General features: G+C 40.6%; 1 protein-coding gene across 3 annotated transcripts in view; it reads left to right on the forward strand.

Annotated features, from left to right (window-relative positions):
- Window positions 1–15,904, forward strand: part of IGF1 (insulin like growth factor 1) — a 157,616-nt gene that overhangs the window by 44,962 nt on the left and 96,750 nt on the right. The gene's annotated exons all lie outside the window — the stretch shown is intronic.

Here is a 15,904-nt window from a genome sequence, read left to right on the forward strand (position 1 = left end):
TGCAAGTAAAAAAGGCAGGGAAGGGAAAAAGGTCAACATGTGTTTTTCGTTTCAGTGTAGTTTCTTACTTTGGAGGGTTATAATTTTTTTTCCTTTTTGCAATAAAACTGGTTCTGCTACTAGACTGACATACGGTTACCTTTATTAGGCAATTATCAAAAGAGATAGGAAGCCTTTCTGGAGTTTTTAAAGTGCAAGGGGTCCTTCCCAGGATGCCTGCCCTCATTGGCCCTTTCCTCCTGGCCAGTGCTCCACCACTTAGTCATATATTATATCCAAATGTTGGATGTCTATATCACACAGAGGCCAGAGGCACGGCCATCATCTGAGAACTTGGAATTGCAAATTATCAGGCACCATCTCAGACTTACAGAAACTGAGGGTGGGACCCAATGATGTTGTTTTAACCAGCCCTCTGGGTGACACTGATACAGGCTCAGGTTTGAGAAGCACTGGTACTTATCATTGTGTAACCACCCACTGCATGACGTGTGAGTCACCTTGGCCACTGGCTGCTTCAGGAGCTCCCACAGGTTTATGAACCTGAAGTTTGTCTTTTCATGGGGGTTAGGAGGCAGGTATGTGGGTGGAGAAGCTTTACCGTTTGAAATCAAAGGAACTTCCAGATTCGTGAGTCACTTAAGCTCTCAGTTTTCTCATCTATACAATGAGGGTAATTCCATCTGTCTCACAGGGTTGTTGAAATGGCTGAAGGACAGAATGTGTGTGAAAGTGATGTGGGAATGGCCAGGCGCTGTCTGCAGTGAGCTCTGGAGTTAGCCCTATGGATCAATAACACCAAGATGCATTGTGAACTGCAGTCTCCTGAATGCGGAAGGGACTGCGTGTCCTCTGTCCTCATCTGTATTCTGAACCCCGAGTCCAGGTACATAGTGGCCATTCACTGACTCTTTGCTGAAATCTTGGAACTAAGTATTCACTCGTGCCGTCATCACAAGTACCCTGTGAGGTGGATACTATTCACACCCCCCCTTTTGGATGAGACCCTAGAGGTTAAGCAACTTACCCACAGGCACAAAATTAGAAATGGAGCGAGCGTCTGAACTCAGGCAAATCGGCTCCGGAGACTTTGTTTTCACTAGTTCGCTGTCCAGCCTCACAATTAATTCATTAATGGTGATGCTGAGGACGGTGATGTGACATTTCATGAATGCTTGTTCTATGTCACTCACGGTCCCAATCTCTCTATGTGCCTTAACTCACCACAACCCCACAGAGGGAACTGTTAGGTAACCATTGCTAGCATCATTCCGCTTTAACAAGAAAGGAAACAGAGACACAGACATGGGCCCTGATTTGGGGTTTCTTCTTTCCAATGTAAAAATTTCTTCATACTCTGCCTCTCTGTGTACTGTTGGTGCACTTGACATCAATCCACTAATCAGTGATCATTTATAAACTGCCTGATAAGTGCCCAGTGCTGTGCTTCTAGACACAGAAATATGAGACACCATTTCCACCCTTAAAATGCTTCAAATCAAGTTGGGGAAATGGATTGGTCCTCATAAAACAGAAAAAAAAAGGCTAATATATAGATTAAGTGCTAGTTTGTGATGCACAAAATAATCACTTTGCACCTTCAGAGAGGTTAGTGGGAATGAAATCCTCAGACAAGAATTCTCACAGGGGCCTGAAGGAAACTCCCTTGCTGGACTCAGACTCCAATTGCTCTGGGCAATGGTCATTGAAACGAGGACACTACAGTTTCCTATAAGGTTGTCATAGGAGCCAGGGGCATGGAGGGCATGGTGACCTGTTATCCCATTTTTGTCTGTTTTGTTCACACCTTATCCTCGGTACTGAGAGCAGTATCTAGAATATAGTAGGTGCTCAATGAACATTTGCGATTGAATGATTATAAGCAGGAAAGGAATAACGTGGTAAAGGAGGGCAGGTGTGGCCAAATTTGGGGTTAGATGGGGAGGTAGGTTGTCAGGGATATTACTCCCTGAAAGAAGGTTGAGAGACCCCAGCTTGGGCAGGAGGCAGGTATTCCAGAGAGGTCGTGAGTTCAGAAGGAGCACGAAAGCAGAGCCTTTGCTATTTAGAACACAAACTCCCCATCTCCCTACAGGAGGTGTGATGCTGTTGGCAGCTATGTTCCTGGGGATCCCCTCTCCCCACCCTGGAGAAGAAAACTTGTAGGTACTTGGTGATTTTGAAAATTGAGAACTAGGGTCTCTTGTCATCAATTTCATTTTTCCTGGTTTTTCTTCTACTTGGTAAACTTTTGGACACCAAGCCCAATTCTTGGTTACATCCCATGTTTCCTTCAGAGGAAACTGCAGTAGTAATTGAAAACAGAAATTGGTTCTTTTATCTAATTCACGGTATGCAGGTAAGATTCCTGTTTGTGCTCTACCTTGGCTCTCGCTTTTCTAATCCTGGGAGAAAATCTAGATATAATTCTCTGCTTTGGTCCTTATGAAAAATTGTAGGCTTTCATCAAAATAGGATTGTCTGATAATATTATTTGACTCAGTAATTCCATTCCTGGGAATTTATTCTTACAAATGATCTAGAAGTAGAAAGTTAAGTGCACAAAGACACTTATTGGTGCATTAGTTAAAATAATGATAAAGCTGAAACTAGACTAAACGTCTAATAACAGGAAAATGGTTTAAAAAATAAATGGTGGCAAATCTACTCAATAAAATATTCTTCAGCTTTAAAATTATAATTATAAAGATTATGGAGCAATATGGAAAATGCTCGCAATATAATGTTAAGTGAAAAAACACAAAAATACCGTAAATTTAGGCTGTGACTGTACCTGTGTCAAAATGATGCAGGCATCTGGGTGAGAACTAGAAAAAATAATAGAAAAATGACGATATTATGATTTGTTGGGATAGCGAGATTATGGGTAAAATTTCTTTTTTCAATTTCTGCTGAAGTTGTCATAATTTTGTGCAATTCAAAGGGGATTGGAAACGAGATGGTCTGGCTGCACTACAGAGCTGACTGTCCCTTTTGAAAGTGGAAAGAATCACAGTGTACTGGGTGAGATGTGAACATCCAACACCAGCCATGCCTTAAACTGCAGGGTTGCCCAGACTTTTCTCTCGAGGGCAAAAGCCATGCATGACATTCCTTCTGGCAGTCTCTGGAATACCTAGGCTATAACTCTGTCTACTGCATGTGCTCAAAACCTGGGGTTGGTGGGCTGACTTAGATAACCTCCCCCATATCCTTCATGGATTTTAGCATTATGTGCCTTTAAGAATCCCACTAATGGTATCAACTTCAGAATTTTTCCTCACCTGAGAATTCTCCCACTTTCAAGGTGTCCCCAGTTGAAGTGAACTCGCTTGGCAACCTACTAGCTATATGATTTGGGTCAAGTTACTTAACCTTGCTAAACCTCAGTTTCCTCATATGTAAAATGGATATAGTAACAATGCCTACTCCATGCAGTTGCTGTAAATGAGATGACATGAAAAGTAATATTTACTATACTAGCTTAATAGAAAGCACTCAACAAAGGGAAGTTATTGGTAATATATTACCGCAAAGGCACGCATTTGTTATAAATGTCAAAGAAATTAGTTTAAACATAAAATGAACTGGAGAATGAAATGCCCCTTTTCAATCTCCAGAGAAACTTGTGTTTAATGGAAAAGTTTCAAACCTCATTTGATTATACCTTTAGGTCTTATTATAGTTCCTTCTTTCTCACTAGCTAATCAATATCCTCTAGGTTTGGGTCTTCTCAAATGTTCTTGAGGCATGAAGGTGTTGTCTGCACTACTGTGTTTAAATCAACGTAAGGGAGCTTACCTAAGCATCAAACCAGGTAGTATGGTCTGCATAGTAACTCTGACACTTGAAGAAATGCATCATTTCAGGCCAGATAGAAGGCTAGGAGAAAGAGCCACAGTTGGTGATGCCACAGATGACTAACCCTGATGGGGGAAGATGAGAAGGTTGGGAAGCCAAGAGCCACAGCCAAGGACAAGAGAAGAATATGGTTTGAAAGGAGAGTGTTAAGACATCAACAGCCTGGAAGGAGAAGTCCAGGGTGATTTGTGGCCTGTTGAGTACCAGGAAAAAAGATGTGGCCAAAGAAGGCACAGATGTTCTGAAGAATGCAAGGAATTTATGACGGGTCATAGTCTGACTGCAGGAAATGCCTGCTGAGGGCAGATCTCAGTGGACCGTGGGAGCACTGGTTCAATGAGAAGATATGGGAAGACTAGGATGTCACAAGTACCTTTACCAGAGTCTCGTCCTGAACCGGAAGCAAAGGAGGAGGAAGAGGAGGACAAGAAGTTGCTTGAGGAGAAAAATAAATAAATTAGCAGGTCGATAGACGTAGATTAAAATATTTCTAAACCAACAGCCCCCTTTTCCCTGTCACTCTTCTTTGTAAAAGTCATTGTCAATGACTTGAACTGACAGCTCAGAAATGAGAATGTTCGTAGCTCTCTCCACATTCTCTTGTCAGAACCCTTACTACGAGTCAAAAAGCTTCACTTCTCCTCCTATCCCTATTATACAGAAGCTGCTGCAAGACCTTGACAATCATTTCTTCTCATCAACCTAAAGGTTTATACATGCAGTTTTTATATAAATATGCATCTAATTGACATAGTGGGGATTATGGAGACCATACACATTAAGAGATCAATGGATTTTATATTCTCCTTTCTAGCAGGTGTGACAGGCTAGGTGTGGGGTTACAAGGAAGCAGGTACTTGCTGGAAGGCTGGAAAGAGAGAATGGAGGCTTCCCTGTTCAACAGCTATGCATCAGAAGAGAGCCTTTAGCCCCTGAACTTGGGCCCTGACTTCCTACTAGAGTTAGGACAGAGCTAATTATGCCTAAGTATTAACATCAGCAGTGCCTTCATGCAGGCTTCCCAAACCCAGATCTGAGCCAAAGAGAGCAGACAGAAGGTAAGTGTTGAGGGAAATAAAATATCCCACAAGCAGTTATCCTGGCCCAGTATCCCTGCACGAAGGAGCCTCCGCAGCCATAGGACACATCAGGCCTCACGTTGCTTGCTTCTAATGAGGCCAACTAATTCTGCAACCATGGACAGGTTTCGTGATAAATTGGAAAACGACTTCTGGGGCAACTGTCTCCAGTTCTCAGAAAGAAAATTCACAGAAGTGAGTGATTGGCTAAAAGGCCAAGAAACCATTGCCTCAGAGTGGGGTCCCAGAGCAGAGCAATGTGGTCATTCACAGTGTGTTTGAGTATGTGACAAAAAATAAAAATAAAAAAGAGTTTGATTTCTCCAGCCAACATCACGAGCTGAAAATATTTTCCTTTAGTAAAATAAATAAGAGAATCAGAGATTTTTCTTGATTGATAATAATATTTGCTAAAAGCATTTAATGAGGTTTGGAGATGTAGACATGATATCAGTCCCAGATGAAATAAAGATGAGAACAGGATTCAGCTTGGAGACGAGCTGCAACCCAGCCACACCTCTCTCTCCTTATTCATACTTCACTTGCTCAATTCAGAAAAATAATATTTGGGGGTGGGAGGAGTGGGGTGGCTAAAACTAACAGGCTCGGTGATTGCCAGATTACTAAGAAACTTCTTAGTTGACCTTGAATTTGCTCTCAGGTCCAAAGCTTTATGAAACTCTAAAATTTAATAATTTGAGGAAAGCCCTTAAAGTCTCTTGGTCATGTTTAAGCAATTAAATATTAAGGGGAAAGGGAGAAAATTACAGTAGCAAAATTCTATAGAAAAAAAAGAGATAAAGGATGGTTAGACAAGTCCAGATTTTAGCTGAGAGTTCCTGAGATAATATAATCTCTCTCTAAATGAACCATTTAGCCTCAGTCTGCATACCTGCTTAATATTTTGATGAATCATACTACCACTTGCTTGAGAACTCCTTGTACAGATTTAAATTTTTTAATAACCTTAACATTAGTTTATCTTACCAAAAAAAGGTGTAGCATTTGAAAAAACATGTATATAATGGTCTTCTAATTTTGTTCTCTGGGCAGATGTTGGGTCCCACTGGTAGAGATGATGACCTGTCTGGAAGCCCATTCACGTTATCAGAGATGGGATAACATGTAATTGTAGATGGAATTTTCTGGGGAAACTATGTACCAGTCCCCCAGGAAGAAACTGAATATCACACAGAGGATTCAGATACCATTGACAGACACTTAGGAAGCTAGTGAAATAAAACGTTGCCCACATTGAATACTAGGAAATTCAGCATTCTGGTCAACAATATTAACAACCCTCCTGGGACTGGTCGCTGATCTTTTGAAAATGTCGCTTTGCGAAGAGTAATGTTAAAAGACCATGCCCCCAGAATGGCCATCATCAAAAAATCTACAGACAATAAATGCTGGAGAGGGTGTGGAGAAAAGGGAACCCTCATACACTGTTGGTGGGAATGTAAATTGATACAGCCACTATGGAGAACAGTATGAAGGTTCCTTACAAAACTAAAAACAGAACTACCATACGACCCAGAAATCCCACTACTGGGCATATACTCTGAGAAAACCATAACTCAAAAAGAGTCAGGTACCACAATGTTCACTGCAGCTCTATTTACAATAGCCAGGACATGGAAGCAACCTAAGTGTCCATCGAAAGATGAATGGATAAAGATGTGGCACATATATACAATGGAATATTACTCAGCCATAAAAAGAAACGAAACTGAGTTATTTGTAGTGAGGTGGATGGACCTAGAGTCTGTCATACAGAGTGATGTAAGTCAGAAAGAGAAAAACAAATACCGTATGCTAACACATATATATGGAATCTAAAAAAAAAAAAAAAAAGGTTCTGAAGAACCTAGGGGCGGGACATGAATAAAGATGCAGACATAGAGAATGGACTTGAGGACACAGGGAGGGGGAAGGGTAAGCTGGGACAAAGTGAGAGAGTGGCATGGACTTATATACACTACCAAATGTAAAATAGATAGCTAGTGGGAAGTAGCCGCATAGCACAGGGAGATCAGCTCAGCGCTTTGTGACCACCTAGAGGGATGGGATAGGGAGGGTGGGAGGGAGATGCAAGAGGGAGCAGTTATGGGGATATATGTATATGTATAGCTGATTCACTTTGTTTTAAAGCAGAAACTAACACACCATTGTAAAGCAATTATACTCCAATAAAGATGTTAAAAAAAAAAGTCACCAGAGGGGCTCAATAGTAAATTTGAACTGGAAGAAGAGGGAATCAGCAAACTTAAAGATAGATTGATAGTGATTATGCAATCCAAGTAACATGAAGAAGGATGGAGAAGAAAGGAACAGAGCTTCAGAGATGTATGGGGCATCCAATAAAAACGTTAAAAAAAAAAAAAAAAGACCACGCCCAGGAGTTTCTAGAAAGACTCTTCTCATACTCATTCTCATTTCCGGGTGCCCACACAAATGAGGCCACTTCCTCATTCCTCAAAGCCTTTAGGATCCGTTTCCACAATGAAGTTGGATTCTTTCTACTATTTCAACAGCTCCAGCAAATGACTCTCTTATCCTCCTAATTCACACCTGTATCCTGCCTTGATCTGCCTTCTGCAGTCCTCACAAATGGTCTTGTCCCCTCCCTGTACTCAAACCCACCTCCATACTGGTCATTTTCCCTATTTTCCTCCATCAAACCCAATGCTGATCCCTGCTTTTCTTAAATTCAATCTGATATATCAATCTTGTTTTCATATAAGGTTAAATCTGACAAAGAGGAAAGACCTGGTTCTCTCATCAAACTTCTCTTCACTGTATTTTTCTCTATTATTGGGGAAAAGCACTGATGTGCCATATATGCATTGTTGATTAAAAAGTGGGTCCCATAGCCATTTAGATAATGCTTGGAGTCGTGTTGTTAGAAGGAGTGCTTGATGTTATCCAGTACTTTGTCTGTGTGAGAAAACTGAATCTCAGAGAGTTTGGGTGACTTGTGAGTTTGCACAAAGGATCTGGGCTGGAATCCAATGTTGTTTTCAGTATACCATATTGCCTTCTTTTTTACTTCCTCTCTGCATATGGCACTGTGCTAGGTGCTATAGAAACACTCCCCAGGACCTTTCAATTCAGGAACAACGCTGTTGACACACCAGCATGAAAGGTACCTCACACACAACCCAACTGGCACTGACGTGCACACTCTGCAGTTATTTATATCGTGTAGTGCTCTAACCCCCTTCTCCCTCCCTCCCTCCTCTCCTGTGTTCAACCTGTCGCTGACTCTGGCTGTTGCTTCTCAGCACTAATGCCAAGGGCTGTCTCTGCTGCTGTGGAGGCCGCCCTCCAACACCTCACTCCCTGATGCAGGTCCGGATGCCTCTCTTTATGCGGCCTACACCTCCCGACACTCTCCCTTCAGACACGCCAGACGGCCCTGGCAGCTGTCACCCCTTCACCTGGATCCTGACCGTGTCACACCCACCCCTGGGAAAATCTCCAGATGCACCCTGAGCAAAACACAGAGGCCTGAGTGAGGAGACTGATGGGGAGCAGGGCCCCTGAGAACACAGGGCAGGTGCCAAGTTGCAAAGAAAAGAGAAATGATAGACTTTAGAGTGAAACTAAAAATAAAGAGAATGTGTTTTAATACCCCTTTGGCTGATTCATCTTTCTGTGGCACCAGAAAGAGGGGCGTTACCCCCTATTCATGAATGCCTTATGTTTTGCCTACAAGGCCTCTCTTCCCACACCTGAAAGAGTAAACTGACAGTAACAGTGTAAGTATAGGAGATAATGCTGGTGGCATGGCTACAATCTCCACATTGGAGCCGGACTCATCTTACAATTTCTGTCACAGCCTTTCTCAAAAAAATGAGATAACTCAGGTCCATATGTGCGATTCCTCAACATCCCTTCTTATTCTCTCTTGTTTTGTCTGTCTTCAGCTCATTCAGGCGTGGGTCCAAGATGGAGTAGTGATTAGTGGGCCTGGTGACATTGTATACTTGGTGGCTGCTTATTTCCAAAGCATGGTTGGCAGGAAAGGGAGCCTTAGATTTCAGTCATTCCAGAGAGGGAACTAAACTCTAATTCTTAGCCTACCATGAACTCTGCATAATATGAGCTTTGGCCCTAAAGTGCATCAGTGAGCAAAAAGAATGTCAATGGCTGTCAATAGCAGGAGACAAGAAGATATAGAGGAAGAAGAGAAAAGAAAGAGGAGAGAAATACATATGCTGGTGGAAAGTGATTGGGGAACCACTCTGACCATGTGTTTTGCCCACACCCATCCCATGCCTTGCAGCATTGTTTTGAAATAAGTGAGTCGATACTAATGCTGAAAAGCCAATTATTTTAGCCAGTGGATTATTTGGGAGAAATCAAAGGTAACAAGAGTTCAAGATAAGTCCATATCACTTGTGTGACTTGACTGGAGGATCTGTTCTCATAGAGTGCCTATTCGAGATTAAAATTATTTAGGACAGTCTATACAATATAAAGTTTGGATAATCTTTCAAAGGAACACATATTCATTCATTTTCATAGAGAACAGTCCTCCTTTATCTAGAAAGGCCATCTTTTCAACCAAACTTTGGAAAGGATGCATTTTTAAGAGGAAGAGAGGAAGAGGAAGAGTCCTGCCCAGTTAGCCTTGCTGGCCAACTAACTCCATAACAATTGTAAGAGCTAACATTTATTTAGAGTTTATTGCGTACCAGACATTGTGCAAAACACTTCACATACATTCTCACTTAACCTTCACAACAGTCTTGGGATATGCTCTCATGTCCATTTTACGTAAGAGGATCTGAGTCTTAGAAGAGTTGGTGCCTTGCCCAAGGTGAATAGTGAATAAGTGGCAGAATCCAGACCTGTCTGACTCCAAAACGTGTGCTTTTAGCCACTCCACACATTGCCTCGTTCACTGGTATGACAGATGTCACAGGCAGATCATACTCAAACCCTGCAGTATGTTCTAAATAATCGAAACTATATAACTGGAAAATGGTAGCTAAATTATATAGCAGGCTCAACTGAAATAATTCAAACATAAAAATGACCTCCTGGCGTTTGATTATCTTTTACCTTAGACGTTGATAAACCAAACCATTCCCTCAGGACAACATTTCTCTCCAGCAAAGCATTTCTCTTGCCAAAGTATAATTTTGTTGGCTACATCTATCTCCTCCAAGGCCTGGAATCAAACCTAAACTAGTAAATTGTGCTGACCTGGCAAGACGCTCGCCCTCCAGGGCATTGTATCAGGCTAAAGTAATACATCACGTTGCTTCCCACTCTGTCGGCCCATTTCTCCAAAGAGCCCTAAAACGGTAATGTTTCTCCTCTGAATCTCTAGTTTTCTTGCTCATAAGCCTTGCGCTCTAGCTCCCTGGCCTTTGGGACAGAGGCAGACCGAATAGCACTAGTTTCACACCTGCCCTTGAGTTGGGGCTTCCAAAAAAAAAGGCAGATTTGAAGAAAGGGGCAGCGCCACAGAGCGCTGCTTCATTCCTTTTAGGCCCAGAGATACACAAACATTGACTTGATTGGGTAACAGGAAGACTTTGGTCTTTGGGTGATGGGGATTTAGTAGCTGAGAAAGAGTTGCCGAGTGATGGGGGTGGTGGCAGGTCAAACGGAGCCGCGATTCCTAGAAAAGATGACCTCGTTCAACTGAGAAGTAGTGGGACCAGCAGACACTGGAAATTAAAAATTAACACAGGCTGAAGTGAAACTGATGACTGAACTTGATAGGTTTTCAAGAAAAGTTTATGACATGCCGTTCATAGAAGAGAGGACATTTTCTGTGTTCACTTTTATAAATGCCAAAGGCCAGTCCTACTTGGAAAGATCTTCTGCAGAAAAGCAGAAATGTGCAGAGTCCACTAGCAACATATAAGGCAGGCAATAGGTATATATTTTCAAAAAATTTCTTCAAAAACAATCCTATTTTTAAAATGTTTTGACAATAGTTTTGATACTGACAGTCAAGCACTGCATTCCCTGATATGTGTTCGAGTATATGTGTGTACATACTCTCGTTATTCTAAATGCATAGTGATGTGGATGGTCTTACAGTAGTGAAGGCATCTTTCCATATCTTTACTAAGCACATGAACACATATATCTCAATAATTGTTTTAATTCAAGTTGATTTCCATAGAATTTTTTAAAGGTAAAATATCGATTCATCAAAAGGCTTTAAGTTAATGCAAATCCTATGAATTCAGGAAATATCAACCATTCGATGTATTACATTTGGGGTCTAGGTAATGGTCCTATCACAATTTTCCTTATATTAGGAATTCATGAAAGGAGTCCAGTTTTCCACATAAAGCCATAAAAAAGGAAAGTGAGAAGTGATTCTCACTAAAATGGACACAAATTTAAGATTACTCACATTTTACCCAACTTTCCTACTAGTATCCCATGCAAAATTATGTCAACTGAATGGATTTTCATTAGATAAGGTGGTCCATGGAGCACTGCTGCCTAAGAAACTAATCATTCTGAGTTATTCTAAATTGTCAACAGGTCTGGAAGTTATGGATAGATAGTTGGTGTAGGAAACCTAACTGGCTTCTACAGATGTTAACTATGGTATTTGATTGTGTGATCAATCTTAAGTTAATCAAAGTTAAATGCAACTTTGTTTTTTATTAGTTAAGAATCCATTTGCATTTTCTACCAGACACATAATTGTGAATTTTCTAGAAATAGCCCTGGAAATACAACTAGAACTGTCTTACTTCTTTTTCCCTGCTTTCAAAACACAATCAACTTTAGGACCTCCCCCGTTAGCAATTTCTAGAGAACTTTTAGTCCTTGGAATGCAAAGAGTAACAAGTGTATATCTTCAGAACTGGATATTTCCCTATTTCGAAAATGTTTGCATTTTTTATTATTTAAATACTGATTCTTCAAATCAATGTCTTCTGTTTCCAACGATAGAGTTAAAATAATTAAAGGAAATCTTTCTCAATAAGCAAGAGGGGAAGTTTCAAAGGAAATTAAAGTTGAGTAAAATGTCCCGACTGTATTCCCAGAAATCTATAAAGAAACACAAGCTTATGTAGCACCAATAAAGGTACTACATATTTACCAAAGATGAATGACCAGAGCTCTTTGTTCTAGAAGTGATGACCCCAGTTAAATCTCATTATTATGCCTTCTCCTTCAGAGAGGGAGGGAAGCAAGTTGCTTGCATACATGATAAAATGTGAGACTCAGCTAATTGGCATGGTTTTGATGATGCCACAATTCTGCCCCAAACCCTTATAACTAGCAAGTTTGCCCTGAAGATTATTGAATTACTCCACTGACCATGCATTATTTAAAGGGAAGTGCTATTATTATAGAAGCCAGCTGTTTAATCATTGGAATTCTGTCTGTTGGCCAACTTTCAAGATACAGCCATGCACTGTGATGACACTTTATGTCTGCTCATAGAGGACTCAAGGCCTAGGTTAGGTGGTAGCCAACTTGTCTACTAAGCAATCTTTGGTTTGCATGCTCTGGAGCAAACCTACTGAAAAATAAATACACAAATATGTAAATTTCCAATATCAAGACTTTGTCAGCAAGGAAAATTCTGTGAAATTCTACACATGCCTGTTCACCCTAACAGTTGAGTGAGTATATGGACACTTCATAATTGGTATGACAGAACTCTGGGACTACACCTAGTTGTAGAAAGGACTATCCCAGTCACCTGTCCTTTGTTATAGAATTGAGTACAGAAAAATGTTTTGAGCATCTTGGGGAACTCAAATGATAAACAGAAAACAAATTTTAACCTTCTAAGTTAGAAAATATTTGGTTTTCTTTCTTGAAGACAGTGTAAAAGTGGTTTCCACCCATAGTGAATATTTGGTTGGCCTAGATGAGTTTTCTCCTCCATTTCTTTACTTATTGCAGAATATTTGGAATAGAAAGGACCATAGCAGTCAGACACTGTGTTCAATACAGGAATATGCTCTTAGGATCTCTGACAGGTGTTCACATAGCCTTTACTTAACTGCTTCCAGCAATGGGAAGTTCATTACATTTAAAAGAAGTCAGTCCCATTTTTAACACTCTTAAGTTCAAATTGTTAGAAATTTTTTCTTATATTAGTCCAACATTTGTTTCTTTTTCACCTACCAATTCTTATTCTGCTCACTGGAGCATAATTACCTAGTGCTTAATGAGGAGTTTTTAAAGGCAAGGATGGAACAGTTCATTCCATCTCATTTAAAAATTACTCATAATGACAATAGCTGCAATTCTGAGGTCATTAAAAATCCCTATTTTTCTCAAAATTGATACTGTAGCAAATTATTTTACTGTTTTCCTGGTAAACCACATTGCATCATGCTCCTAGTTTTAGCCCATAGCAACAAATATCTTTATTTTGGTTCTGGAAAAGTAAGAAATATGAGGCGTTTGAAGATAAAGGGAAAAACTTTGACCTTCAACTCTGGCCTCTCAATTGGTGAGAAATGATTTTTTTGTTGTTAAATATCTTTATGTAGAACCAGAAGTCAAGTCTATAAGACACTTCAAAGGATCAATTAAACTTTAAAAGGCAAGGTAAATACTTGTTATGTTCATATATTTTCAATGAAGTACAATTAGTCCATTGTAGACATCATGAATAGACAAAGAAAAACATCTTTCTAGGATTCCGGTGGCTAGAAATAACTGGTAGTTACATTTTTGGCAAAATCCAAGTCTGTAATATTTTGACAACAGTAAAAAAACAGATATAGACATAAGGTAAACTTTCTTTTTAGAGCATTATGGAAGAGTCCTAAATTTCTCTGTTCCTAAAGTCATTGATCTATGGACTAAAAAAGCACAGCTATTTTATAGACTGAGCCATGGCAAACTCTGAGCTCATCTAAGAGGTGACAAAGCAGATGCCTGGTGTGTGCTATGATTGTCTGCTGTGCTGATGATTACTTTCTATCTCTCAAGAGGAAATAGTCCTGTGGTGAGTTTCATGGCTGTTGACAGTCACCAAGAAGGGAATATGTAATACATACAATGTTTGATGCTGTTCTGAGATGAAGGTTAGTGTCTTTCTCCAGTGGCAAGCAAGAAGCGCCAGAACCTATGGAGTCTCAGAAGGAAGATTACTTTAGAGATGCTTGAAACAGAGGTGCTAAATAGGTCCTGGAATCACAGAGCCTATCCCTCTCCATCTTCAGCCCATAAGGATGAAATTAGTTGTTTCTAAGTTAGCCGAGTGTGAAGGTTTCTGGAACCACTCCTGCCACATTACCTCCAAACATCAAATTACTATTCCAAATTCAACAAATGAATCGCAATCATGTCCCATTAAGAAATGCATCGTTTTGGCAAAGAGCAATCATTACCTGCGGTGGATAGCAGGGACACTTACCTCAAAGTAGGCTGAGTCACCTTCCCCTCTCTCCCCACCCCAAGAGAAAACCAAAGAGTATCAGCCACTCTCCACTGGCTGACCCCTTCAGCCTCTTGAAATAGCCACTTAGCAAAAAGTATGCAGAAGTCCTTTGTGGATTACAAAGAACCATGTAAGCCTATTTGTGTCTTTATTCTAATTTATAGTTCCAGGAAAAGATTATAAAAACAAAAAAACAAAAAATATTGTTTACATTGCCCAAGGGACCAGATAAGTCCTGGCTTGCCAGGGCCCAGCTGGCGAGCAGAAGCAGAGAGTCTTCTGCACTGGTTGATCCTCCAATGGCAAGTGAAAGCACTGTTGAGGCTCCAACTGGGACCAGCTGCCCGGTCCCTTCCAAATCCCTCAACCATGAGGAACCCACAGCGTTCGCCCTGAACGAAAGCAGCACACCCCACCCAAAGAGACCACAATTGAACCCTTGCTAAGTTTCTACCCCCAGCTGCCCTAAGAATGACAATAAACCTGCCTTACAGGGAGGAAGCATCCCCAGGTTCCTGTGCCAAGCATCAGGAAAACATTTGGATTCTTAGAGGATGCCATGAACAGCTGGCCCCTCGAGCCGCAAGGCAGCCAAACTAGTTTGGTAGCAGGCCATGACCATGGGTCTGATCTCCCCCAACTAGAGAGTTCAAAATATACATGGAGATTTTGACTTTCAAAACTCCATCCTACAGTATCATTATCATGTGAACATAAGACTTTTTATTTAACATATAATGCTGTCTTCTGTGTCAGGAATTTAAATTGAACATATGTCACATTGATTAATTGGATCCTTCTGGCTCAATAGTTCACAAATTTTCTTCCATGAAGCTTGGACATCAGTGGAGAAGACTCAGGCCCTCCACCTCCCAAGGGAGGTAAGGGAGACAGAGAAAGCCAAGATCCAGTCCCCTGCCCTTGCCCAAGCCACAGCAGTTTCATTTCGTCTATTTTATATACGGGTATATAAGTAAGATTTGGTGTAACAAAAGTTCTACTATGACAAAAAGTTTACAAAGAATTCAAGTACATTTTAAGTTCCATGTAAACTTGTTTTGCCTCCTTTTTACTTCTAGAGCCAGGAAAAGTGTGTCCAAATCAAAACAAAACAAAATAGAATCAAACTAAAACCTACTTGCCAAGTAAAGAGGCCTAATTGATTTGCAAATATCAAAAGAAATTTGATTCCTGGTGTTCCCTCTGGGCAATCAGAATGAAAAATGGACATTTAGTTGATTCTGTCTCAGTCTAGTGGTTATGCTATAAGAAAACAGAAATGATGGTTCTGGTCTCCCTAGGGTGATAGGAGAAGGAGCCCTATCACATTGGTATCGTCATCAGTTCCAAGTTCCAAAGCTTCTGGATGCAGTCAAAAGAGAGCCTGTCTCTTCACAGACCCTATATGATCCTGGAAAGCGATGTTCTGAGGAAACAAACCAACATTTATTTAGGACCTACTAGGTGTCAGGTGATACGCTAAGTACTTTTCATACAGTATGTCATATAATCCTCAAGCAATCAGTACAAGGAAAATCTTATTAACTCCACTTTACAAATGGGTAAACTG

Source organism: Balaenoptera physalus, assembly GCF_965194825.1.
Source record: "Balaenoptera physalus genome assembly, chromosome: 13".
Lineage (NCBI taxonomy): Eukaryota > Metazoa > Chordata > Mammalia > Artiodactyla > Balaenopteridae > Balaenoptera > Balaenoptera physalus.